The 27,123-nt window shown below is 44.9% G+C and overlaps 1 protein-coding gene across 1 annotated transcript in view; it reads right to left on the bottom strand.

Annotated features, from left to right (window-relative positions):
- cacna2d4a (calcium channel, voltage-dependent, alpha 2/delta subunit 4a) overlaps window positions 1-27,123 on the bottom strand; it is a 695,670-nt gene that overhangs the window by 264,921 nt on the left and 403,626 nt on the right. The gene's annotated exons all lie outside the window — the stretch shown is intronic.

Here is a 27,123-nt window from a genome sequence, read left to right as displayed (position 1 = left end):
CACAGGTGAGTCCTCACTGCCTGAAGACAAGTATTCCCCAATTGATATACAATTAACAGGCTCTCCCTTCTCCCGAGAAACAAAGTAAAAGTTAGATTTTATATGTACAACAAAAATTTCAAAAGAAAATGAAAAACTTCCATATGCTATTGTCATGAAGACCCCACCTGGCACAAATGAGGCATATTAATTTCATCATATGAAATATTAATTTTAAATTGCTGGACTGAAAATATGACTTGTTTAAAAAGATCACAGCAATGGCTGGAAACATTTTCCTTCTAAGAGACAGTGCCTGGAGAAGACAATGGAACTGCTCCCTGATCCAATGAACCCAAATGTATTTTGATGACCAGACACTGAATGTGTAACAAGCCAGCATTCCATTCCACCCCCCCTCCCCACCCCACCCTACCGACCCCACTGAGGGTGTCTGTTACGATGGAGAAACCACAAAAAACACAGGAGAGTTTGTTGAAAAAACTTAGTCACATGACCATAATAGTCACATGACCAACTTGCTGGCCCAGGGTTTTTGAATTGTGCTCACAGAACAGTTTGAGAGACTTCAATTTGAAAACAAAAGAGGAGGAAGGTCTCTCCCTGGCTCTCTCTCTCTCACAAATTTCCAGATCCACTGAAGCCACTTAAACTTCAAGAGAGAAGACTCCTACATCGAAACAAGTTTGAAAGCATCCACTGGGCCCCAACAAAATGGCAAGATTTAACTGCAATCAAAGAATCTACATTGAACTCAAAAGGCATTTAATGTACTCCAGCTATTGCTTCAAACTTTTCCCCTTTATTCTTTCTCGTCTTCGTCTCTATTGGCGTGTGTGTTTATCGCATATGCATGCTAGCGTGGTTTTGTCGCGTATTCGTAGTTGTTTTAACCAAATTAGAGTTGTAAGATTAATAAACTGTTACCTTTCTCGTTTAAATCTAAGAAAATCTGTCTGGTTGATTTCTTTGCCACTACAATTGGAGAGCAGTGAACTAGGATTCACTGAGGCGCAGTAGGGCGGCACAGTGGCGCAGTGGTTAGCACCGCAGCCTCACATCTCCAGCGACCCGGGTTCAATTCTGGGTACTGCCTGTGTGGAGTTTGCAAGTTCTCCCTGTGTCTGCGTCGGTTTCCTCCGGGTGCTCTGGTTTCCTCCCACAAGCCAAAGACTTGCAGGTTGATAGGTAAATTGGCCATTATAAATTGCTCCTAGTATAGGTAGGTGGTAGGGGAATATAGGGATAGGTGAGGATGTGGTAGGAATATGGGATTAGTGTAGGATTAGTATAAATGGGTGGTTAATGGTCAGCACAGACTCGGTGTGCCGAAGGGCCTGTTTCAGTGCTGTATCTCTAAAATCTAAAAAACCTAAAAAAAACAGTGTTTTAAAAATTAAACCCTGTCACGGTCAAACCAGGAAAAGGCTGAGAGGGAACCCCGAGACACCTTTCTCACCTGGTCGTAACACTATACAAAGCATTACATTGAGAGACAACCCTCCTCCAGGACCCCTAACAATTTCTTTGTATTTGCATTTCTTTTAGTAAACCGATCTGACAGTTGACGGCTTGAATTTACCTGTTTGATTTTAGAAATTTCCTTCCTCTCCAGCATTTGTTTCAAGCCAGTAAGATCAATCCATAATCTTTTCTCACTCACATTTTTGTAGGATGTACAGTATCCCACAATGAACAATTATTTACATAACATTCAATGGGTCGACTAATTTCAATATGCCCATTGTACAGAATGTCACTTAAAGTACTTGTCAAATAGAATCCCATATCCACTGTCCCCACAAAAGTCAATATTTCATCAGCCAGGGTATTTTTAACAATCCTATTTATTTTCTTATCTTTCCAAGCTAAAGGACAACATTTCTCATTCTCACCCATCAGAAATAATATGAAACCAGCTGCAGTAGAATATTCCTCAGGACGATTAACGTGAAGCATCACTGAAGATAACTAGCTTCATGTTCTATGGGTCACCTCAGGATGGGAAATAAGGATACATTTTTCCATATTTAATATTCATAATGTTTTATTTCCCCTTAAAATATGATCTATTTTAGGGTAATTCATTGTAGTACTTAAATTCAACACATCAAAACTAGCATTTGGCAGAGTTAAAGTGCACAAACAGTTCAACTGACCAATCAAGTTTCGCAGTTGCTCTGTGAAGACCTAGTACGATTAACCAAGACGAGTGTAACGCTCTCAAATTAGGATTGTTGATTTAAAGTTATTCCAGATCGACTCTGCTTAAAATCTAAACCAATATATTTAAAAGCCTCACAAGCCTGACTCCCAATTTTAAATTCTACGCTAATTTTATTAGTAATGCATTTCTCAAATTCCACAGTACTACCCCATGAGAAGTTATCAACATGCATTATGAAGATGCCTAAAAATTTTCTTTTATGGTATGAACACAACCTATTTTCAGTAAAACAGATCTCACTGAAAAATACCACACCTGGTAGCATCATTCAGGCCATAGACACATTTGTTTAGTTTCCATAGTTTTCTTTCTGCATCTGCTACCTCTTTGGTCAGTTTCAGAAACATTTCTTTCTGAAAAGTATCACCCTGCATAAACATGGCTTTTCAGCCAATTGACATGAATCTGTGGCCAAAAGAGCCAAAGTGATTTTTAAGATTACTTTTCCAGCAGTGGGAGAGTCCACTCTAACATCTGCATCACCCAGCCTCTCTTTTAAACCCCTGGCGACCAACCTCGCTTTAGCCTTATAAGTCCCATCTCCTTGGACTTTTTCAGTACAAACCCACCTCTGACACAAAGCTTGTTGATCATTATCTGATGCTTCAGTATAAACTCCAAATTTTCTCCAACCATCTAACTCACTTTTTTGCCTCTCTTATTAATTTACCCTCATGTTTATTGGCAGCCATAAAAACTTCATGATCATGAGGACTTCTGCTTCTAGTTCTGTTACATGACTGTTCTGTGGTCTTCAGTCGCTCTGAACAGGCTCCAGAAGCTGGCCGAGCGCGTCTACCCTGAGGCACAGTGTGGCTTTCGTGCAGGGAGATCGACCATTGACATGCTGTTCTCCCTTCGTCAGATACAGGAGAAATGCCGTGAACAGCAGATGCCCCTCTACGTTGCTTTCATTGATCTCACCAAAGCCTTTGACCTCGTCAGCAGACGTGGTCTCTTCAGACTACTAGAAAAGATCGGATGTCCACCAAAGCTACTAAGTATCATCACCTCATTCCATGACAATATAAAAGGCACAATACAACATGGTGGCTCCTCATCAGAGCCCTTTCCTATCCTGAGTGGTGTGAAACAGGGCTGTGTTCTCACACCCACACTTTTTGGGATTTTCTTCTCCCTGCTGCTTTCACATGCGTTCAAATCCTCTGAAGAAGGAATTTTCCTCCACACAAGATCAGGGGGCAGGTTGTTCAACCTTGCCCGTCTAAGAGCGAAGTCCAAAGTACGGAAAGTCCTCATCAGAGAACTCCTCTTTGCTGACAATGCTGCTTTAACATCTCACACTGAAGAGTGCCTGCAGAGTCTCATCGACAGGTTTGCGGCTGCCTGCAATGAATTTGGCCTAACCATCAGCCTCAAGAAAACGAACATCATGGGGCAGGACGTCAGAAATGCTCCATCCATCAATATTGGCGACCACGCTCTGGAAGTGGTTCAAGAGTTCACCTACCTAGGCTCAACTATCACCAGTAACCTGTCTCTAGATGCAGAAATCAACAAGCGCATGGGTAAGGCTTCCACTGCTATGTCCAGACTGGCCAAGAGAGTGTGGGAAAATGGCGCACTGACACGGAACACAAAAGTCCGAGTGTATCAGGCCTGTGTCCTCAGTACCTTGCTCTACGGCAGCGAGGCCTGGACAACGTATGCCAGCCAAGAGCGACGTCTCAATTCATTCCATCTTCGCTGCCTTCGGAGAATACTTGGCATCAGGTGGCAGGACTATATCTCCAACACAGAAGTCCTTGAAACGGCCAACACCCCCAGCTTATACACACTACTGAGTCAGCGGCGCTTGAGATGGCTTGGCCATGTGAGCCGCATGGAAGATGGCAGGATCCCCAAAGACACATTGTACAGCGAGCTCGCCACTGGTATCAGACCCACCGGCCGTCCATGTCTCCGCTATAAAGACGTCTGCAAACGCGACATGAAATCGTGTGACATTGATCACAAGTCGTGGGAGTCAGTTGCCAGCATTCGCCAGAGCTGGCGGGCAGCCATAAAGACAGGGCTAAATTGTGGCGAGTCGAAGAGACTTAGTAGTTGGCAGGAAAAAAGACATAGGCGCAAGGGGAGAGCCAACTGTGCAACAGCCCCGACAAACAAATTTCTCTGCAGCACCTGTGGAAGACCCTGTCACTCCAGAATTGGCCTTTATAGCCACTCCAGGCGCTGCTTCACAAACCACTGACCACCTCCAGGCGCGTATCCATTGTCTCTCGAGATAAGGAGGCCCAAAAGAAAGAAAAGAAAAGAATTTCAATGTCTAATCTAATCAAGCTCCAGCCTTTACTTCCATTTTTATATCGGTAGGGACTACTACTGCAAAAACTCTCCTGTACTATCAGAGGTTCTTTCTGTAGTTCAGGATCGTTTGCTGACTTAAGCTCACTTCTAGACTCATTATCATTACTTGTATTGCGTTTTCTTACTTTCCACTTTTTCACCCCATTCTGCAAGTCCATGGACCTTGCTTATTGGTCATAATCGTGAACATTCAACCAAAAAATTAAACTTACCAGTAGCTTTTCCTGCACATTCCACATCATTGCATCTCTCCATTCATTAGATCCCCTAGAGCATATGCCATTCTTTTGCCCACTGTGGGTAATTGTCCTGTGGATGTGATAGCTCTGTCATGTGTGTCATGATCACACACATCGTCACTATCTAGCCCTTGATCTACTGCACTCTGTTTCTTGGGACTCTTATCACAAAAAATGATGTAAAAGGTGCCTCATTTACTTCTATCAGCTGTTCAGAGTTCGAGATTTTATAATTAATTCTGATTAATTGTGAAGAATAAACCTTAATAGTTTAATTGCCATGTTTGACAAATACTATCTTACCATTATGAGCTGTTGTCTTTTCATTGCCTATGACTCCTTCTTTTATAGTATGCTAAATCTCCTGAAGTGAACTCCATTTCGGATGATCCAATACAATGCCTCAGTGTTCTATGAATTTTCTCGGATACTTCAACCTTGATAAAAGCCTGTTTCCCTGCAAGCAAAGCATTTAAATGCTCAGAAAAAAATTGAACTAATTTTAGTTCCTTCTGGAGTAGGAGGATTATCCAAAAAACAGAAGTTAATTTTAGATTTCACCCACAGACTAATTGCTAAGAACTATATCCTTCAACTATTTATTTTATTTTTTATTTAGAGATACAGCACTGAAACAGGCCCTTCGGCCCACCGAGTCTGTGCCGACCATCAACCACCCATTTATACTGATCCTACACTAATTCCATATTCCTACCACATCCCCACCTGTCCCTATATTTCCCTACCACCTACCTATACTAGTGGCAATTTATAATGGCCAATTTACCTATCAATCTGCGAGTCTTTGGCATGTGGGAGGAAACCAGAGCACCCGGAGGAAACCCACGCAGACACAGGGAGAACTTGCAAACTCCACACAGGCAGTACCCGGAATTGAACCCGGGTCGCTGGAGCTGTGAGGCTGCGGTGCTAACCACTGCACCACTGTGCTGAAGAGAATTCTTTGCATGAATTGCCCATGCTAGGTTGGTTGACAATTTACACTCTGGTCAATCAGCCAAAATTTTATGCACTTTTCATCAATCCCACCATGATTCCTTTCACAAAGACCATTAATAAAAGGGCTCTCAGCTGTGGTGTATTCATGACAACGATATCCATATCTTTGAACTCCTTGTTAGCAAATTCACCTCCATTATGGGTCAAAAACCTTGCTGGTGTCCCAAGGTCCTAGCCCTATCCATTTTTCCATAATTTTATCAATTATAACTTTTTAGCCTTTACTATTCCTTACTATATATTAGTGTAGAAATACTAAACCTCGTAACCTGGTCAATAAATTGAAAGATGAAAACACTTCTGCCCATAGATCCATGGCAACTATGCCAATGGAAGGCTTACAATTGGACATGAGGGCATCCTACAATACTTCTCAGAGATTTTACAATTCTCACTAATCTCTTCTATTAGCCTTGTATGCTCCTCATCACCTGTATATTTTAGCAAGATTTTTAACCGTTGACAAGTAGGGTGAATATATTGTCTATGTAACTTTAAGACAATTTGTTTTTTTCTCTCTCTTATCCTTATCACCTGATGCCATTAATATTTACTTAACACTTTTGTTGAGATACACCATGTTTTGTTTAGGTGATACAATAATCTCGTGACTTGGTAAATTGCAGATCAACAGATTTCCCAAGAATAATTCTTATCTCATTCCATGTCAAGTTTCATTTGTGCCTTTTTCATAGAATGTTTACTCAACAGCATGATATCTCCCCAGAGACTACAACAGTACTTATAAAATTGCTCACTCCAGCTACTTTACATAGAATTATCATTCTCTTGAGTGACCTCAACATGTTGTCATCACTAAACTTAGGGCTGAAATTTATAGTCCCGCCGCTGATTTCTTTCGGGTGCAAACAATGGCAACCCGCCTTTGTCGGCCGTATGTTATGCAGCCACTGCAATATTAAGCATGGCGGCTCATTTAAATAGTTGGGGCGGACTGCCCCCCCACCCCCCGCCGATGACATGGAGGGGTCGGGCTGTCCGTCCCTGGCAATGTCATCAGCTGTCTGTGCGCAGGTACTGAAGCCATTTTTAAAAGACTTCAAGGCCAACCGTTCCATTAAAATATTTGAAGGTACACTGATGTAAAAAAATTAAATAAATTTATCTTGCCCCTCCCCCCCCCCCACCAATAACCATAGAATTAATTACTTGCCCTCTCCTCCCCAAAACACTTACTTTGTCCAGCTGAACTTCTCCCCCACAAAGTACATAAACTTTACACTATAACCCTTCCCACCATCCCCTACAACAATAATATGATTTGACCCTGCTCCATCACCCCCACTGCATTGAGAATCTTACTTGCTCCCTCCTCCCCACCGGTGTTCCCCCTCGGTTCCCCGGTCGGGAATCCGAAGGAGTGGGAGTGCCGGCCACTGGCACGAAGATCGTTCTGGGACAGACGGTGAGAGCGTAACAGTAATTAATTTGTTTATTTTAATTAATTTAACTATTTAAATTGGGCTCCCATTGCCGAGTGGTGGTTGGAGGGGGTGCCACCACGAGGCATCTCCGCCGCTGGCAATATTGGGCCAGGCCTTCCCGTCGTCAAGGTCAATGGCGGGCCTCTCCTGGAGGCATATTCTGGCCCCCCCCCACCCCCGCCATGACTCCCGACGTCGGGAGCTCTGTAAAATTCAGCTCCTAAAGTAAATAGTACTCTTATATTCTATAACCTGTGTCGATCTTCACTACTTTGTGATTCAAAATAACATTTTAACCAATCCACCCTACATACTGTTGAAGTACATGTACTACCTAATACCACACAATTAAAGGAATCTGTGATTTGTACATTGATCACAGGATTAAAACTCCTTGTGACCAGCATAATCTATTCAGATTCGTCATTATCTACATCTTTATCGTCAGAACTATCTTCTTCATGTACCATTTCAAAGACCTGGCCTCTTTGCTCTGGGCAATTTGTCACATAACGATACTTAGAGTCATCTATTAACTTTTCCTTGGGTATTTTCGGAATTCATTCGCCCATTAATGCGGTTCCAATTTCATCTTCTGCTGATATAACCAGATTTGTTGTCATCGCTATTCTGCTTCTCTTTAATCCTTCCATTGTAGTGATGCCTGTGTCCAGAATCTGGACTATTTCAAAACCTGGTAACCATCAAGTCTTCCATTCTTTGTGTCACCGCAGAATGCTGAAGGGAATGACTGCTTCCCCAGGAATTTTTTTAAGGCAGCAGACATCTTATCCAACAGAGTCTCCTTCTCTGAGAACTGAAAACCAGTTAGAACCAATTGCCTGTCCATATGAGACACCTTAGCATAATCCAGTAATTTAAACACTCATATCGATCCAGGGATCCCCAAACTGAACTTTGCCAACCTTTTGTACAATTTGTTGGAATCTATAATATATTCTTCCACAGAATGACCATTCATTTTCCAAAAGTTATCAAATTCTGACCAGGCCTCAGGCATTTAACGGGTCATCTTTCTTATAGATTTCATCCATAAATTCTAGCCAAGAATTTAACACTTCATCACTATCTAACAGAGTGGCATTCATCTCAGAAAATACATTGGGCTGAATCTTGTTCAGTTCCTGACATAGGACTCCATGGCGGGGGGTTTGGAAGATTGGAGCGTCAGCCGCCCGCCACGGAGCTGACGCTGGGATTGCCAGGCCTGATCTTCCTGGTTGTGGCGAGGCTCCATGATGGCCCCCCCATCACTTGGTGACGGGACCCGACTTTAAATATTTAAATAAACCTCATGAGTACATTTACATATAATTCCCCATGAACTTATCGGCTGTCCGGGATCTTCCATGCGACGGACGACACTCACGTGCCTCCACTTTCCCATCCAGGAAAAGCTGGCACCACTGAGGTGGGGAAGGAGGGAACATAGAATTTTTAGTGGTGGGGAGGGGAATGGGATCAACTCTGCATTTGTGCAGTTGCGGGGGAAGAGACCAAATCTTCAATCTAAGTGTTTTGTGGGGGAAATGGGGCAGCCATTTATTTTCATTGTATTGGGGGGAATGGGTTAGAAACTTATTTACAGAGTAGTGGGGGCACGGGATTCAACTCTGCAGTTACTGTGCAGTTCTGGCAGCCCTTTAAAAATGGCGCCAGCACCTGCGCAGAGGGAGTTGACGTTGTTCACAGCATCGCTGAGGCCGCGCCTGCTACGTGATTGAGGGGGGCGGCCCGCCCTGCGTATTTAAATGAGCCACCACACGCTAGATCGCAGTGGCGTGGCAGCATATGGCCACCATTTTTTTCATCCGCCGTTGCTCCCGGTGGCGGGAGAATAAAATTCAGCCCCTTATTTCTGATTTTCCTTCATGCAGGAAGCAACAGCGCCAAGGCCATGCCTTGTCTTCTTTTTTGTAGAGTAGTAAGTTGTGTCCATATATTAACATTATTCTTCCACTAGTCATATGGTTCGGACTCTGACAGCATCGAAGGGTAATCATACACCAATAATTTAAACTTGCTTTCTGCCATTTTCCACAATGGCCATGGGAATTTTAGTTTTATGTCCAAACAAAAATCATAGCGTCCAACCTTCACCTTTCGGCAACCATCCTGTGCTACTATGTTGGAACTTGATTCGGCAGATGGTGAAGTATAGAACACTGGAGCCCGGTCTTAAAACATTTAAGTGTTTTATTTATAGAGACATGGGCCGGAATTTTACGGCCCACAACGTGCGAGCTGGTGGCGGGGGAGGGTGGGTGGCGGGGTTGGCGTAAAATTGAGTGGGAGGCGGGTGCTCCGTTCCCAATACCAATTTTACACGGGGTGGCGGCGGCGAGAAATCAAGGCCCTTAAGTGGCCAATTAACTCAATTGAATGCCGTGGTTCCCCTGGCCCAGCGGAGGTGGGCTCTCCCTGACTTTTTGGCTGGTGGGCGGGGTCTCCCTCCCAACGTAAATTTCTGGCCATTGTGCACCTGCAAACAACAACCCCTCTTTCAGTCTGTTCCTTTATATATTATCACAGTTGAGTCCTCAATTCATACCCACCACCTGAATATAATTAACACCAACTGATGTAAGCAGGGAGTCCTTCATGCAGCTGAACACATGTTCAGCGGTGCGTGTCTAAGGGCTGGACTTTGTGAAGGAGATGGGGCTCCTGGTGCTGGGGCAATAAGGTAGGGGGGAGCCCCGCCTCGGCCTTTTTGCGTTCCCCCTCCCCCCAACTCCGGCACGATCTTCTGTTCTTCTGGAGGCGAAATTTCCAATGCTGAGATTTCCATCCCTTTAGAGATGGGGATCCCGCATCCAGGAGGTGCCGGCCAATCACATGATCGGCAGCTCAGCGGTATCGGCAGTGCTACCCTGGACTCAAGCCCAGTGCTGGAACTCCGAACCTCAGGTACGCGATGGCGTGGCCCGGGTCAGGCTGGAAGGCCCTGGCATGGGGGAGGTAGGGGGTGGTCGTAAAGTACAGGGGGAGGGGGGGTCCTGTGAGGTTCATTGTTTCCTTGGCCAGGGCCCTCCATCAGCCACAGATTGCCACAGAGCAGGGACCCCATTCCCCAAGCCTGCAGGGAGAGCGCCTTGTTTTACAAGGCATCCCCCCCACATGGTGGAGGCCCCACCCCCGTGCCACTGGTTAGATCCCTGCAGCGGGGGGAGAGGCCCTTAAGAGGCCATTAATAGGCCACTTAAGGACCTCAACTGGCCTCTGAGCGGGAAGGTGGTTGTCAGCCTATCACACTCCTGGGAAAATTGCTTGGCGATGGGGCGACAACAGGTGGTGCCGGGCCCTCTGCTCCCCTCCCCCAAACTCATCACAATTATAAGGGACCCTCGCCTCTGATCCCGCCTCAGGGGGGCCCATAAAATCCTAAACCCTAAGAGTGGGCGCGACCAGAACCTGCAAGATCCAAAATGACAAGTTGGGCACCAAATCCGTGTTAGACGGTGATTGATGCCATGATCTGCCCACTGTGATGCTTCTGGGGCATGCACGGCAAGCCTGCTCTATTGCCCTTTCTAACAGAACGATTGGTGTGGGCCATGCCAGAGGTCATCCGGGGCAGATTACCCTAACATTTTTTTCATCTCGGGGTTCTTGTTGCGCTGACACCAATGCACTATCCAGCCAAAATTTTACGGCCATGGTCTGAGGGTTTTCTGACCACTGACAATAGACTGATCAGTTACCAATTTTATCTCTCCTCTTTTTTGAAAAGATGTGTAACATTTGCAACCCTCCAGTCCTCTGGCACCACTCCTATATCCCAAAGATGATTGAAAGATTGTGGAAAGAGCCCCTACAGACCCATCCCTTTTGTATTGTAAAAGACGATTGTTCCTATGGACAGGCCTTACAGTGCCATCTCCTTTGTCCTGTGAAAGACTCCTTCTTCATAGACAATTAAATGAGTATCCCTCCTTCACAACCATTTCCCAGACCAACAAATTTTACACCATCTCCAAGTGACACTGCAAATTTGGGCTGAATTATGGAGTTTTGTACCATGGGTAACCATTAGTGTTAAGTTTGAACATGGCCAAACCCACTGACTCTTACAGTTGACAGAGACATAATCCAATTACCGTACCTGGAGTACTGTGTGCAGTTTTGGTCCCCTTATCTTAGGAAGGATATTATTGCCAAAGAGGGAGTGCAACGAAGGTTCACCAAACTTGCTCCTGGGATGGCAGGACTGTCTTATTAAGAGAGATTGGGGAAACTGGGCCTGTATTCTCCAGAGAATGAGTGGTGATCTCAATGAAACCTGAAAAATAATTAAAGGGATAGACAGGGTAGATGCAGGTCAGATGTTTCCCCTGGTTGGGGAGTCTGGAACCAGGGGACTCAATTTCAAAATAAGGGGAAGCCACTTAGGACCGAGATGAGGAGAAATTTCTTTACTCAGAAGGTTGTGATGCTTTGGAATTCTCTACCCCAGAGGGCTGTGGAAGCTCAGTCATTGAGTATATTTAAAGCAGAGATTGACAGATTTCTAAATACCAATGACATAAAGGGATATGGGGATAGTGTGGGAAAAAGGCATTAAAGTGGATGATCACCCATGATCGTACTGAATGGCTGAGCAAGCTCGATGTGCTGAATGGTCGACTCCTGCTCCTATGTTCCTATTAACATGGGCTTGATTCCAATCCATCTCAGAAGAGAAAGGACTATGTGCAAAACCACTGCACCCCACCATCCATCCCATTTATATCATACAAATGTGGGAACACGAACTCCATGGTGGCAAATTTGGGACAATGTTGAGTCCCTCTGCCTGGCTGAAAGTAGTAGTTGACTGAATATTGCTGTGCTGTACATACCACCCTGTTTCTGTTCCATTCTCACCTGCTGCCATTTTCTACAGGCAGCCTGGACACCTACATGTTTAAAGCAGGCGCCTCATTCAAATATGCGATTGGGATCCTTTGAAGTACAATGCAATTTTTAGATCCCACAGGTTGTGCACACTCCACCTATTGGGACCAGGCAGTGAGCAGCTTAACCATATGTCTTTAAAGGGATGGCTGAAGATCAGTCCTGAAAATGTAAATTCTTTTGCTTTGAGGTCCTAAAAGCAGAATATAGGGAGCTAGGAAGTAAGTTGAAAAGTAGGATCTCAAAGGTAGTGATCTCAGGATTACTACCAGTGCCACGTGCTAGTCAGAGTAGAAATAGCAGGATATGTCGGATGAATATGTGGCTGAAGAGATGGTGTGAGGGGGAGGGTTTTAGATTCCTGGGACATTGGCACTGGTTCTGGGGGAGGTGGGACCAGTACAAACTGGACGAGTTACACCTGGGCAGGACCAGGACTGATGTCCTAGGGAGAGTATTTGCTAGAGTGGTTGGGGAGGGTTTAAACTAAAATGGCAGGGGGATGGGAACCTTTGCAAGGAGTCAGAGGAGGGGGGAATCAAAGACAAGAACAAAAGACAGTAAGGGGAATAAGAAAAATGATAGGCAGAGAAATCAAGGGCCAGAATCAAACAGGGCCACAGTGAAAAATAGTGGGAAGGGGACAAGTAATGTTAAAAAGACAAGCCTTAAGGCTTTGTGCCTTAACGCGCAGAGCATTCGCAATAAAGTGGATGAATTAATCGCGCAAATAGATGTAAATGGGTATGATATAGTCAGGATTATGGAGACATGGCTGCAAGGTGACCAGGGATGGGAAATTAACATTCAGGGATATTCAGTATTTAGGAAGGACAGACAAAAAGCAAAAGGTGGTGGAGTTGTATTGCTGGTTAAAGAGGAAATTAACGCAATAGTGAGGAAAGATATTAGCTCTGACGATGTGGAATCTGTATGGGTAGAGCTGAGAAACACTAAGGGGCAAAAAACATTAGTGGGGGTTATTTATAGACCCCCAAACTGTAGTGGTGATGTTGGGAATGGCATTAAACAGGAAATTAGAGACACATGCGATAAAGGAACATTTGTAATTATGGGGGACTTTAATCTGCATATAAATTGGGCAAATCAAATTAGTCACAATACCGTAGAGGAGGAATTCTTGGAGTGTATACGGGACGGTTTTCTGGACTAATACGTTGAGGAACCAATTAGAGAACAGCCCATCCTAGACTGGGTATTGTGTAATGAGAGAGGAATAATTGACAATCTAGTGGTGCGAGACCCCTTGGGGACGAGCGACCATGATATGATAGAATTCTTCATCAAGATGGAGAGTGACGTAGTTGATTCTGAGACTAGGATCCTGAATCTTAGTAAAGGAAACTACGAAGGTATGAGGCGCGAGTTGGTCATGACAGATTGGGAAACGTTACTTAAAGGGATGACGGTGGATAGGCAATGGCAAACATTTAAAAGGCATATGGAAGAACTGCAACAATTGTTTATCCCTGTCTGGTGCAAAAGTAAAACAGGAAAGGTAGCCAAACCATGGCTTACAAGGGAAATTAGAGATAGCATTAGATCCAAGGAAGAGGCATATAAATTTGCCAGGAAAAACAACAGACCTGAGGATTGGGAGCAGTTTAGAATTCAGCAAAGGAGGACCAAGGGATTGATTAGAAGGGGAAAATAGAGTACAAGAGCAAGCTTGCGGGGAACATAAAAACTGACTGTAAAAGTTTCTATCGGTATGTGAAGACAAATGTAGGTCCCTTACAGTCAGAAAAAGGGGAATTTATTATGGGGAACAAAGAAATGGCTGACCAACTAAATGCATGGGGAACACAGGGCATAGTGAAAGAGAGGAACTGAAGGAAATCAGTATTTGTAGAGAAATGGTGTTGGGGAAATTGATGGGATTGAAGGCCGATAAATCCCCAGGGCCTGATGGTATGCATCCCAGATTACTTAAGGAAGTGGCCCTAGGAATAGTGGATGTGTTGGTGGTCATCTTCCAAGATTCGATAGACTCTGGAACAGTTCCTATAGATTGGAGGGTAGCTAATGTAACCCCACTATTTAAAAAGGGAGGTCGAGAGAAAGCAGGGAATTATAGACCAGTCAGCCTGACGTCAGTAGTGGGGAAAATTCTGGAGTCAATTATCAAAGATTTTACAGCAGAGCACTTCCAGAACAGTGGTAGAATCGGGCAGAGTCAGCATGGATTTACGAAAGGGAAATCATGCTTGACAAATCTACTAGAATTCTTGGAGCCAGTGAATGTGGTTTATTTGGACTTTCAAAAGGCTTTCGACAAAGTCCCACAGAAGCGATTAGCGTGTAAAATTAAAGCGCATGGGACTGGGGGTAGTGTATTGCGATGGATAGAAAATTGATTGGCAGACAGTAAACAAAGAGTAGGGATAAATGGGTCTTTTTCCGAATGGCAGTCAGTGACTAGTGGGGTACCACAGGGATCGGTGCTGGGACCCCAGCTATTCACAATATATATTAATGATTTAGATGAGGGAACTAAATGTAATATCTCCAAATTTGCAGATGACACAAAACTGGGTGGGAGGGTGAGTCATGAGGAGGATGCAGAGAGGCTTCAGGGTGATTTGGACAAGTTGAGTGAGTGGGCTAATGCATGGCAGATGCAGTATAATGTGGATAAATGTGAGGCAGTGAAAACAGGAAGGCAGATTATATCTGAATGGCTATAAACTGGGAGAGGGGAATATACAGTGAGACCTGGGTGTTCTCGTACACCAGTCGCTGAAGGTAAGCATGCAGGTCCAACAGGCAGTAAAAAAGGCAAATGGTATGTTGGCCTTCATAGCGAGAGGATTCAAGTACAGGAGCAGGGATGTCTTGCTGCAATTATACGGCGCCTTGGTGAGGCCACACCTGGAATATTGTGTGCAGTTTTGGTCTCCTTATCTGAGGAAGGATGTTCTTGCTATCGAGGGAATGGCGAAGATTTACCAGACTGATTCCTGGGATGGCAGGACTGACGTATGAGGAGATATTGGGTTGGTTAGGATTATATTTGCTGGAGTTCAGAAGAGTGAGGGGAGATCTCATAGAAACCTATAAAATTCAAACAGGATAGATACAGGGTAGATGCAGGAAGGACGTTCCCAATGTTGGGGGAGTCCAGACCAGGGTTCATAGTCTAAGGATACGGGGTAAACCTTTCAGGACTGAGATGAGGAGAAATGTCTTCACCCAGAGAGTGGTGAGCCTGTGGAATTCGCTACCACAGAAAGCAGTTGAGGCCAAAACATTGCATGTTTTCAAGAAGGAGTTAGATATAGCTCTTGGGTCTAAAGGGATCAAAGGATATGGGGTGAAAGCGGGAACAGGTTATTGAGTTGGATGATTAGCCATGATCATAATGAATGGCGGAGCAGGCTCGAAGGGCCGAATGGCCTACTCCTGCTCCTATTTTCTACGTTTCTATTTTATGGGATTTGAGCATTGCTGGCAAGGCCAGCATTTACTGCCCATCAGCAGGTGGTGGTGAGCCAGATATAACTGAGTGACTTGCTAGGCCGTTTCAGAGGGCAGTTAAGAGTCAACCACATTGCTATGGGTCTGCAGTTACCAGGTAGGCCAGACTGGGCAAGGACAGCAGACGTCCTTCCTTAAAGGACCTTAGTGAACTAGATTGAGTTTTACAACAATATGGTACTTTCATGATCATTATTGATAAACCTAGTATTTTATTCCAGATACATTAATTAATTGAATTTAAATTCCTCCAGCTGCCATGGTAGGATTTAAACTCATTTTTCCAGAGCATTAGTCCAAGTCTCTGGATTACTAGTCCAGTAACTTTAGCACTAAGCTATCACACCTCTCTCAGGAACAGCACTTACAACTTGATCCAATGTAATGAGGCCTGGACTGAAAATGGCTTCGATCTTTTGGCAGATATTTTATGTAGCGGTACAATCACACTGTCCAACACATGCTGAAACTTAAAATCAACCCCAACATGTTGGAATATGGGTTCCTGCCTTTGATTCTTCACATGCTATATTATTTATTTTCATCATGTTGCTGAGCAACAGCCTCTTCCTGGGTTTTTTAAATAGGGGTTTTAGGAAGAAGCTGATTTATTTTCCTGTTTAAAGTGTTTTTTCAACTTCACTCGCCTGTCTAGGCTTACACATAACACACACCAATCTGAAACCTATGCCAATGGTTCTTTGTTATTTACTGCTACAAGGTAGGCATGAGCAGACCAAACAAAGATAAAATCCCACACATGGGGCTGAATTTTATCTAGGCGCCACGCTTTGCAGCGGCACCCTTTAAACTCAGTGGGCTGCCCGCATTTAGCAGCCGCCGCAAAGCCCCTGCGATATTACGCGCGGGTGCTCATTAGCATCACTGTGCCGAGCCTCCACCCGCATATTACGTGGGGAGAGGCAGGGCATTCGGCGCAGTGAGTTACCCTTTGACAGTTGTGCAGCAGTTGCTGGGGCCCTATTTTAACCGCCCCAGCACCTGTTTCCTGACAGCTGTCAAAGAATACTTACCTGACTGCTGAAGAGTGGGGCTGCTGTCAATCTGGCAGCAAAGCAGAAAGTGCTGCAGAAATCCAGCAGGTCAGGCAGTGTCTGTGGAGAGAGAAGCAGAGTTTACTTGTCCAAGTTCACAGACCTGAATGTTAACTCTGCTTCTCTCTCCACAGATGCTGCCTGACATGATGAGTGACCCCAGCACTTTCCACTTTGCTGCCACATACTTACCCTGCTGTGTCGTAGAGTCCTGTGAAGTTGCAATCCTCTTCTCCCACTCAAGTGTAACATTCCTTCTTGTAGGCATGCCACAGCTGGGTGAATAATCTTAAATTTGCACATTCCAGTACGTGAGACTCAAATAGACCATAAAAGGTATTACAGAGGTTTACAGAGAACACGTTTTCACAAATGGGAATGTACAGGTGTCAGAGCAATGTAAATGCGACTTTCATTAAATGTTCCTCACCAACATGTGTGTCCTTTTCTCTGTGCGAATGATGTGCAAGCATGTAGTGCCAATATCACATCCCTTTGCACTGTTGGCCCTCAGGGGAGCCAACATATGCAACAACAACATTTCCATGCCACCATTACTCATGAGCGTCTCCACGGGTGCAGTGACCTGGACATTGGCTCAGTCAGCTGCTGCCTCTAATGGTTTACACAGGGATGCTGCAGATCTGGACTGGAGCACAGCAGGTGAGCGAGGGTGATGTGTGGCTTGCAGAGCTCATGTTGGTTCCTATGGAGCAGACAGCCTTTATCTGATAAGCCACTTCCGTATATCCCTACCTCACCGCTAGTCCTACGTTCACAGCCTGGGTGCCATCTGCCCTCCCATGCGTCTTTCATGTTGTAGGTCCTCAGTGTCCACATAGTCCGAGGAGGAATCCTGTTCTCTCCTCATCATGCCAGGCCTGGTCCCTATTGGGTCCGTAGTTGTGCAGAGCAGCAAAGGAGCTGGTCTTTTCAGCCCATAGTACAGGGCATCACCCTATACATCTAGGCATTGGAGGCACTCTTTTAGCATGCCGAACACCTGCTCAATGGTGGCTCATGTAGCTCAGTGGCTGGCATTGTATCTCTCCTCTGCAGCAGTGGTGGAGTCTCTCACCGGTGTTGGGAGCCATGTCTGCAAAGGATAGCCCTTATCTCCAAGAAGCCACCCCTACATCTGAGCCAGTTCAGTGAACAGTGGGGGCAGCAGGGACTGGTGCAAGACACAGGTGTCATGACAGCTGCCTGTGCATCCCCCCCTCCTCCTTTCCAGTATGCAAAGTGGTACCCCTGTAATCCCCCTTCCCTTTAAGAATGCTGTGGGACCCCTATAATGCCACCCTCCTTCCTCCCTTTATGAATGCAGAGTGAGATCCCTGTGTAACCCCCCCTCCTTCCTCCCTTCCAGTATGGAGTGGGATCCCTGTAATCGACCCCTCTCTCCTCCCTTTAAGAATGCAGAGTGGGACCCCTGTGTATCGCCCCCTCCCTCCTCCCTTTATGAATGCAGAGTGAGACCCTCGTGTATCCCCCCGCCCTCCTCCCTTCCAGTATGCAGAGTGGAACCCCTATAATCCTCCCTCCCTCCTCCCTTCCAGTATGAAGAGTGGGACCCCTGTAATCCCCACTCCCTCCTCCCTTTAAAAATGCAGAGTGAGACCCCTGAAAAGGAACTTACCTTCTGCCGTGAAACCTTCTGCCTCTGTGGACCCGACGGCTTTTCAAATTGTGAAAGGGACAGCCGTCCGTTCAGCGGAAAATCAGGAAGTGTCAATGGAGAGGCGGCGGCCTGCATAATCTGCAGAGGTAAGTACCGTTTAGCATATTGTAATTGGGGCCTGCCACCATGCAGTGGGGAAGCTGCACTGAGGTGCGCAGCGTCGATGGGCTGGTAAAATTCAGCTCATGGTGAGCCAGCTCCTTTTGGCAGCATGGCTGAGATCAGTCACTTTGAACTAGTGGCTTAGCATCTGGTGGTTTAGCATATCACAGCTTGTACATGTCGAGCCACGCGAAGATGGGACAGGCGCTCATGGTTGTGATTTCTATGTCTTCTGAGCTGGGCAAACGCCATGCAACTGATTCAATTACATAGCTGGTTATAGATATCTTATCCTATCTTCCTATGTTCCTATAACAAAGTTCATTTAAAAATAATCAACACAATAATGTCTTCTTCTAGTATTGGAGACCAACGTGCTGGTTTTATCACTGAGCTGTGACATTGGACACTACTGCAATTCCCATTCCACTGAACATCAGGCACAAGGCACAAACCAGCAACTCTAAGAGTGGAAGTCAGGATACCATATTAAATATGGAGCCTGTGACAAGTGCAATTGTGACGCAGGGGAGGAAGGCCTCCTGCACATGTGAGTATAGATTATCCCTTTTGATTATCCCTCTCTAATGTGTTTCTCGTTGTTCGCTACGACATGTTAGAGGTACTGAGAATGATGAAGGGAGGAGGAGACAAAAAGAATAGGAAGCACAATTTTAGCACAGAAGGAAACTATTCTTCTCAGTGTGCCTATACGAATGTGAGCTCCACATTTGAACTACCTATTCTAGTGCCTTTTTTTTGCTCTAGTTTTCTTCAACTGTCACTCTTCCCTCAAGGTCCCACTTAAATTTACAATTGACTCAGCTTCAGTAGTTGATTACCTTAAAGCATTCCATATTATAATTATGAAAACATTCCTTTTAGCTCCCCCTACATGCTTCTAATGTTACTTCTAAATTTAGACCATTTAGATGCCAATTCATGGACTAGTGGAAAAATCGTTATTATTTCCCCTCCCATAATGTTGACCAACTTTACTTCATCTCTCTTAACCTTTATGGTCCAATGCTGTCCTAATTTTTGAAGTCTAAACAAATGGAAAAAGGGAATAAATCAAACAAAATTCCATGAAAAGAAATAATAATGGATGCATTTGAAAAAAAACCTGGTAATAGGCAGATTGTCTGAGAGTGGATGGGCCCCAGAAAAGGCTCAAATGGTGAGCTGGATCACAGAATGTTTCCCTGTCAGTACAGTTTGGTTCCTTGTTGTACTGTATCTAATTAGTGAGAAGCGATTCATTCAATAGCCCTAATTGAGAAGAAGTGAAGCTGCTCTTTAACTACTTATTGAATGTGAAATAAGATGGACAGCAGATCATTTTTATTGTATGTAATTAATCAGTATCACATGGCTGTGTTGTAGCACTCCACCTCACAAATGTATTTTTACATGTTCTTGTCACAGATTCCAAAATTCAATAGGGTAAGCATCCTGGAGCAATTTCACAAATATGCAGGCAGAAATTGAAAATTAACCCTTCTCTCTCACCCTGTGGTCTTTGTGTTCCTTTATGGCTGAGCTGAAACTACCTGTTTGAATTCCTGGAGCTTCGGGGTAGGGAGTCGTTCCTGTACTGCTATTTGTGGATTTAAACTAAATTCAACCGAAACAGTCCAGATTGAAGCCCCTGGAATCTCAATTGATAGAACAGATTAAGTTCAACGAGAATTGAGCAGCTGCCAATGGACATAACTGCCAATCTACAGAGAAGAATCATGGAAGACAGTCGTGGGACAGAGTAGTGGCATCCCATTCTCTCCCACACTGCTTGCCTCAGAAATCTACCTCTCAAGCCTGTGCTCCACATATTTTGACCATTAGCCATGAACAGGTAATCTAGGGGCGGCACAGTGGCGCAGTGGTTAGCACCGCAGCCTCACAGCTCCAGGGACCCGGGTTCGATTCCGGGTACTGCCTGTGTGGAGTTTGCAAGTTCTCCCTGTGTCTGCGTGGGTTTTCTCCGGGTGCTCCGGTTTCCTCCCACAAGCCAAAAGACTTGCAGGTTGATAGGTAAATTGGCCATTATAAATTGTCACTAGTATAGGTAGGTGGTAGGGAAATATAGGGACAGGTGGGGATGTTTGGTAGGAATATGGGATTAGTGTAGGATTAGTATAAATGGGTGGTTGATGTTCGGCACAGACTCGGTGGGCCGAAGGGCCTGTTTCAGTGCTGTATCTCTAATCTAATCTAATCTTTGCTAGTTCACCAGCTTTTGATCCAAAAGTGTATATATCACCAATACTGGATGCCTTTATCTTCTGCTGCTCCTGGGCTATAAAAACTAGAGATATTGGGCTGGAGGCGGGACTCCTGGTGCTAGGCCGAAAAGGCAGGGGGAACTCAGCTTCTGCCTTTTTGTGCCCCTCCCACCCCGAGCGATCCTCGTTCTTTTTGATTCAAAGTTTTAGGAAGCACGATGCCCGTCCCTTTAAATACTTTAAAGGGATTTGAAGCTCACCTCAAGAGCTGTCGGCCAATCAGAGGGCTGGCAGCTCAGCAGTATCGGTAGTGCCACTGGGAGCAGTGGCCACTGCCAGTACTACAGAGGCCTTGGACCCAGGCCCAGCAGTAGAACTTCGGAAGGTAGATGAGGCGGGGTCGCCAGGGCCAGGGGGAAGGGGGTCCCAGAAGGATAAAAGCAAAATACTGCGGATGCTGGAAATCTGAAACAAAAACAAGAAATGCTGGAATCACTCAGCAGGTCTGGCAGCAACTGTGGAAAGAGAAGCAGAGTTAACGTTTCGGGTCAGTGACCCTTCTTCGGAACTCGAAAGAGAAGCAGAGTTAACGTTTCGGGTCAGTGACCCTTCTTCGGAACTGACCCGAAACGTTAACTCTGCTTCTCTTTCCACAGATGCTGCCAGACCTGCTGAGTGATTCCAGCATTTCTTGTTTTTGTCCCAGAAGGATAATGTTGTTCCCGGAGGGGGTCCTCTGTGGGCCACAAATTGCCCTCAGAGGACGAACCCCCCCCCACCCCAAGCCCACAGGGAGGGTGCCTCGTTTTACAAGGCCTCCTCCCCCTGCAGCGGAGGCACCCCCCGCCTTTTTTTAATTTGTTCGTGTGATGTGGGTGTTGCTGGCTGTACCAGCATTTATTGTCCATCCCTAATTGCCCGAGAAGGTGATGGTGAGCTGCCTTCTTGAACTGCTGTAGTCTTTCGGTGTAGGTACACCCACAGTGCTGTTAGGAAGGGAGTTCCAGGATTTTGACCCAGTGACAGTGAAGGAACGGCGATATAGTTCCAAGTCAGGATGGTGTGTAGCTTGGAGGGGAACTTGCAGGTGGTGATGTTCCCACGCGTCTGCTGCCCTTGTCCTTCTAGGTGGTAGATGTCGCAGGTTGGAAGGTGCTGTTGAAGGAGCCTTGGTGAATTGCTGCAGTGCACCTTGTAGATGGTACACACTGCTGCCACTGTGCGTCAGTGGTGGAGGGAGTGAATGTTGAGATGGTGGATAGAATGCCAAACAAGCTGGCTGCTTTATCCTGAATGGTGTCGAGCTTCTTGAGCGTTGTTGGAGCTACACTCATCCATAAGATGGTAAGAACCCAGCAGCGGTGGGAAGAGGTCCTGAATTGGCCGTTAATAGGCCACTTAAGGGCTTCAATTGGCCTCTGGGCTGGAAGGCTGTCATCGGCCTATCTGCTCCTGGGAATATCGCTGGGCAACGGGGAGGTGATGAGCCCTCCACACTGCCGCCACCCCCCCCCACCCCACCCCGATCCTGCCAATGGGGTGGTCCGTAAATCCCGGTCATTATTTCTGCTGAAGCAGATGAGACGAAGCAATCTTTAAAATCATGAAGGGTTTTGAAGGGTGAATAGGAAAACACTATTTCCTGTGGTTGCAGAATCAGTGATGATTCCTGTTTGATGATGGGAAACTGATTATCTACCTTTTAAAGCGCTCCTAACACATATCTGCTAAATGAAAATGATTTAAGATACTGTTACAAATTTTTGTCTGCTATAGATACCATTGCAAGTTGAGTAACATCAGTCACTCTAGTAAGCAGTTCAAGCAATTTATTTTTAACATAACATAAGAAATAACAGCAGGTGTAGAACATATGGCTCCTCGAGCCTGCTCCACCATTCGATATGATTATGGATGACCTTCTACCTCAACTCCACTTTCCCGCCTGATCCTCATATCCCTTGATTCCCTTGGAGTCAAAAAATCTATCAATCTCAGCCCTGGACGTACACAACAACTGAGCATCCACAGCCCTCTGGTGTAGAGAATTCAAAAGATTCACAACCTTCTGAGTGAAGAAATTTCTGCTCATCTCAGTCCTAAATGACCGACTCCTTATCCTGAGACTATGCCCTCTAGTTCTAGACTCTCCAGCCAGGAGAAACAGCTCTGTCAAGCCTCTAAGAATTTTATAGATTTCAATAAGAGCACCTCTCATTCTTCTAAACTCCAGAAAGCATAGGCCCATTCTACTCAATCTCCCTTCTTAGGGCAACCCTCTCATCCCAGCAATCAAGCTAGCGAACCCTCGATATACCCCTATTTAAGGCAGGTATATCTTCCTTAGATATGGAGACCAAAACTGCATAAGGTATTCCAGGTGTGATCTCACCAAAGTGCTACACAATCGCAGCAAGACTTCCTTAATCTTGTAGCCCAAACCCCTTACAATAAAGGCCAACTTTCCATTTACCTTCTTAATTGCTTGCTCTCCCTGCCTTTTGAAAATCCCAATCCACTGCATCCACTTGTTCCCCTTTATCTACCCTACTAATTACATCCTCAAAAAACTCTAATAGATTTGTCAAACATATCTTCCTGTTCATAAAACCATGCAGACTCTGCCTACTCATATTTTGATTTTCTAAGTGTCCTATTACAACTTCCTTGATAATGGTGTCATGCAGGTCCCCACCTGCCAAGAACAAGGCATGCTGGTTTTGTTATATGAACATTGATTTTTAACTGTTGCTGGAGCAAGGAAATGGCTTGTTGAACAGATCAGCCGTGGCTGCAAAAAAACATTTGCATACTAACAGACGGCATTTGTGTAGACAAAGGACTATTCCCTGATGCATTCAACCCACAAAAGATGTTGATCATCGGACAGTGAGGGGGTGGGGAAGTGCATTCCAGGGCCTGCTGTGGTGATGCAGCTGGTCATATGACTGACTGGCTGTTCCAGGGTTTTTTGGAACTAGCCACAGAGAGTTTGAGGAGAAAAGATTGCTTGCTCCTGGACTGAGAAGATCTCTCCTGTCTGCTCCCAACACTTTCTCACAAGCCTCTGAATCTTAACAAGGGTTAAGAAGAATACTGGGCCCCAACGAAAAGCAAGATCGACCTACAATCAAGGACTCTACAGTGAGCTCTTCAGATATTGCCTCACACTTTTCCACTTTATTTTTTTCTTCTGCTCTTTTCTGTCTCTATTTGCATGTGTGTATTGCATATGCATGCTAGCGTGGGCGCGTCGTGTATCCGTAGGCATCAACTGAATTAGAGTTTAAGTTTAAGAAATTTCAATTTTTCTTCTTTAAACCTAAGAAAACCTGTTTGTGCTCAGTTTGAACATTCCTATTGTGTGCTCTATAAGGATCCTGGTTGTGCCCTGCCTTTGATTGTATTTGTGTTGCTGGGGTTCTTTAGGGTTGTGCAGGGATGCCATCAACCAGGCCATCATGGAGTATCCCTTGTCCCCCAGCAGACATTCTGTCATATTGCTCAGAGAGTCAAACAGTGGAGAGATGGTAGACTGGTGGCATATGAAAGCATCTGGGTACCTTCCACAGCCCTGCATGATGCCGTTCCTGTGATTGGCTACAATTGTATGTTGATAGGGTGGTATCCATTTCTGTTAATATTCCAGTGCCCTGTGCAATGGTCAATGATGCCCTGCAGGTGAGAGATAGCAACAACTGTTGCAAAACCACAAGGTCTATCCAGTTGACTCAAGCTCTGTGGAGAAGGTGATGTACTGCTTGGACCTAGCAAATAAGGATTTGGTCACCAATATAATTCAGCTGTGAACTGAAGCCTGGGAGATGTACCTCACCCGTTGTGGACTGAAATAAGCTAGTGGTATAACAGTTCAGGGCTCAGATGACTCTGAGGGCCTCTGGCATTGCATGACCAATGATCCAGCAGACAACAGGTTGCAAGAGGATACAGAGGAGTGCGACAGCTTGCCTCAAGAAACCCTCCCACACAGATCCTTAGTTTGGTCCAAGAAAGTCAGGCTTGGTCTACAGACCCTGTGTGCTGGGTATGGTCTCCAGTCCAAACCCCCCCTCACCTGTTGTCTTCTGAGAGGCCCAGGTATTGGTGATGGTGGTTGCTGAGGCTACAGCTGCTGCTGCTCCTTCTCCTTCAAGTTCCAATGTTCAGAAATTTTGGTTCAGCCAGAAGTAGCAGGAATTGCAAGTAGGCTGCCAAAAGGATTATAATTCAACAAAGGTATAGAAGTCATGATCTGGAATCTGGAAACACTGCTGGAAATCCAGACAGCAAAAGATTCCATGATCCAGCAAGCTCCAGCTGATACCTCCATTTTATAGTGCTGCAAGAGCTCTTATGACACCAATCCCACAAAGCTTTGCTGGTGAGTCCAAGACTTGGCTGGACATACGTGATTTGGAGTTAAAATGCAAGCAGGGTGGCTACGATGTCAGAGCACGATTTTTTACTTTGACCCCGCTTGCCTGGGGTAGATGCCTGAGATACAGTCAGAACCAGGTTAATGAAAACAGGGTTGTGGTGGGCAGAGGGGTCCCAGAAGTGTGTGAAGGCACCCGATGCAAATTTAACCGCCTGCCCAATGGGCTGGGTTAAAATTATCCCTTAAATACAAGGTTTGAAAAATTAGATATCCCACAATCTGACCTATTATTCTCTATATATGATATACAGGAATTTCCTTTTTTGCTTGCTTACAGTTGATGATATAACCGTAAAGAAACCTTTTGACCTCATGCAATTTCCCACCTTCTTCCGAGCACGATTAAAGTCACATGGCAGAATCTCAAACTTACGAATTAAAAGTCATGAGCAACGCTGACGTAGGTACACTGAATGGAAGCAGCAATTCTATTGCAAATTTTTTTTTGTCACTCAGGATTTTTTGATATTCTACATATCAAGGGCATACCAACAGTTAGTCGCAACAAACAGCTCTAAAGAGCAGACCTAACATCTTGACAAAGCACAGAGATAGGTAAGCATTTGGTTGTTAGATTAGTCGAAGATTCATCCACCCACTCTCTGCAATATGTGACATTAATGAACTGACAAAACACAGCCTGCAGCTACCAGGATCCCAAACCTTCTTGTTTTATTGCTTTAAATTATCATTTACAAAAACTGTGAAGAGTTGGGTTACATGGCAAGAACAGCCAACGGTGACACATTTGAGAGATTTGGGTAATATCACAAATCACAAGAACAAAATGCCAACAGCTTATAAAATCCAGCTTGTCAGGTCTTTGTAAAACACTCCTGAGAATAGTTTGTTACTATAATTATAATCCATTCTGTTTACAATTATTCCTGTTATATCACTTTTGTGTCTTTCCTTTCTAATTGTGAGTTCATATTTTCCATTACTAATTCCAATTATTGGTCTCTATCATTGAAATAATTGAGTTTTGCCATGTGACTTTAATCGTGCTCGGAAGAAGGTGGGAAATTGCATGAGGTCAAAAGGTTTCTTTACGGTTATATCATCAACTGTAAGCAAGCAAAAAAGGAAATTCCTGTATATCATATATAGAAAATAATAGGTCAGATTGTGGGATATCTAATTTTTCAAACCTTGTAAGCCTAAAATATGCAGAAAAATAACATACCAAGGGGTCCAGATGGCACCACAGATGAAGAAAATTCTAATAGTTGATGGTCTGAACTCTGAGGGTGTGGTTAAATAACATGTTTTTGATCTGAGACTTGTATATTTGAATGTGCAACAGTTATATATTGGAATTATAAGGGACAGTTTAATGAACATATGCAACTAGCGCTCAGCCTGGTATGCTGGAAGTGCATACTAGGAAGGGCCAGCTGTGTTCCCCACAAATTTCCATTCATTAAAACAGTTGACAGAAAATTGTGGGGCGAGCAGCTGGGAGGCTCTGCATTGGAAGTCCACATTCGTAAAGCCAGCCTTTACTGTCCCTCTATTAAAGTGAATTTGTTACACTCTGAAAGCAGCTGCCTGCTTGCTAGAAATGTGTACATCATGGGGGAGTTTTCCCAGGCACGGGGAGGTAGGTTTGCATGAGTGTGGGGAGTTAAATCCCCTGAAATTGATGTTGGGTTGGGATCCTGACATCATCTCGCCCTCTTCCGGGTTTCACTAGGTTAGATAGAAGGCGAGTGGGAACACCTTGGATCAGTCAAATATGTAATTAAGGTACCTAAAAAGCCAATAAAGAACTGTTTAACCCTCAAAACTGGTTTTCACAGCCAGGGCACCTGTCTCATGACCTGCTGGCAACTTGCCAGGGTCACCAAGGCACAGAAGGAAGTGTTTCTTTAGTGAAACTGACAAGCTGGGAAACCTTTGATCAGTTATTCTGAAGTGCTCCAGCCATGGCCAGGTGAGGGGC

Source organism: Heterodontus francisci, chromosome 18 (genome assembly GCF_036365525.1).
Source record: "Heterodontus francisci isolate sHetFra1 chromosome 18, sHetFra1.hap1, whole genome shotgun sequence".
Lineage (NCBI taxonomy): Eukaryota > Metazoa > Chordata > Chondrichthyes > Heterodontiformes > Heterodontidae > Heterodontus > Heterodontus francisci.
This window is presented reverse-complemented; position numbering and strand designations above follow the sequence as displayed.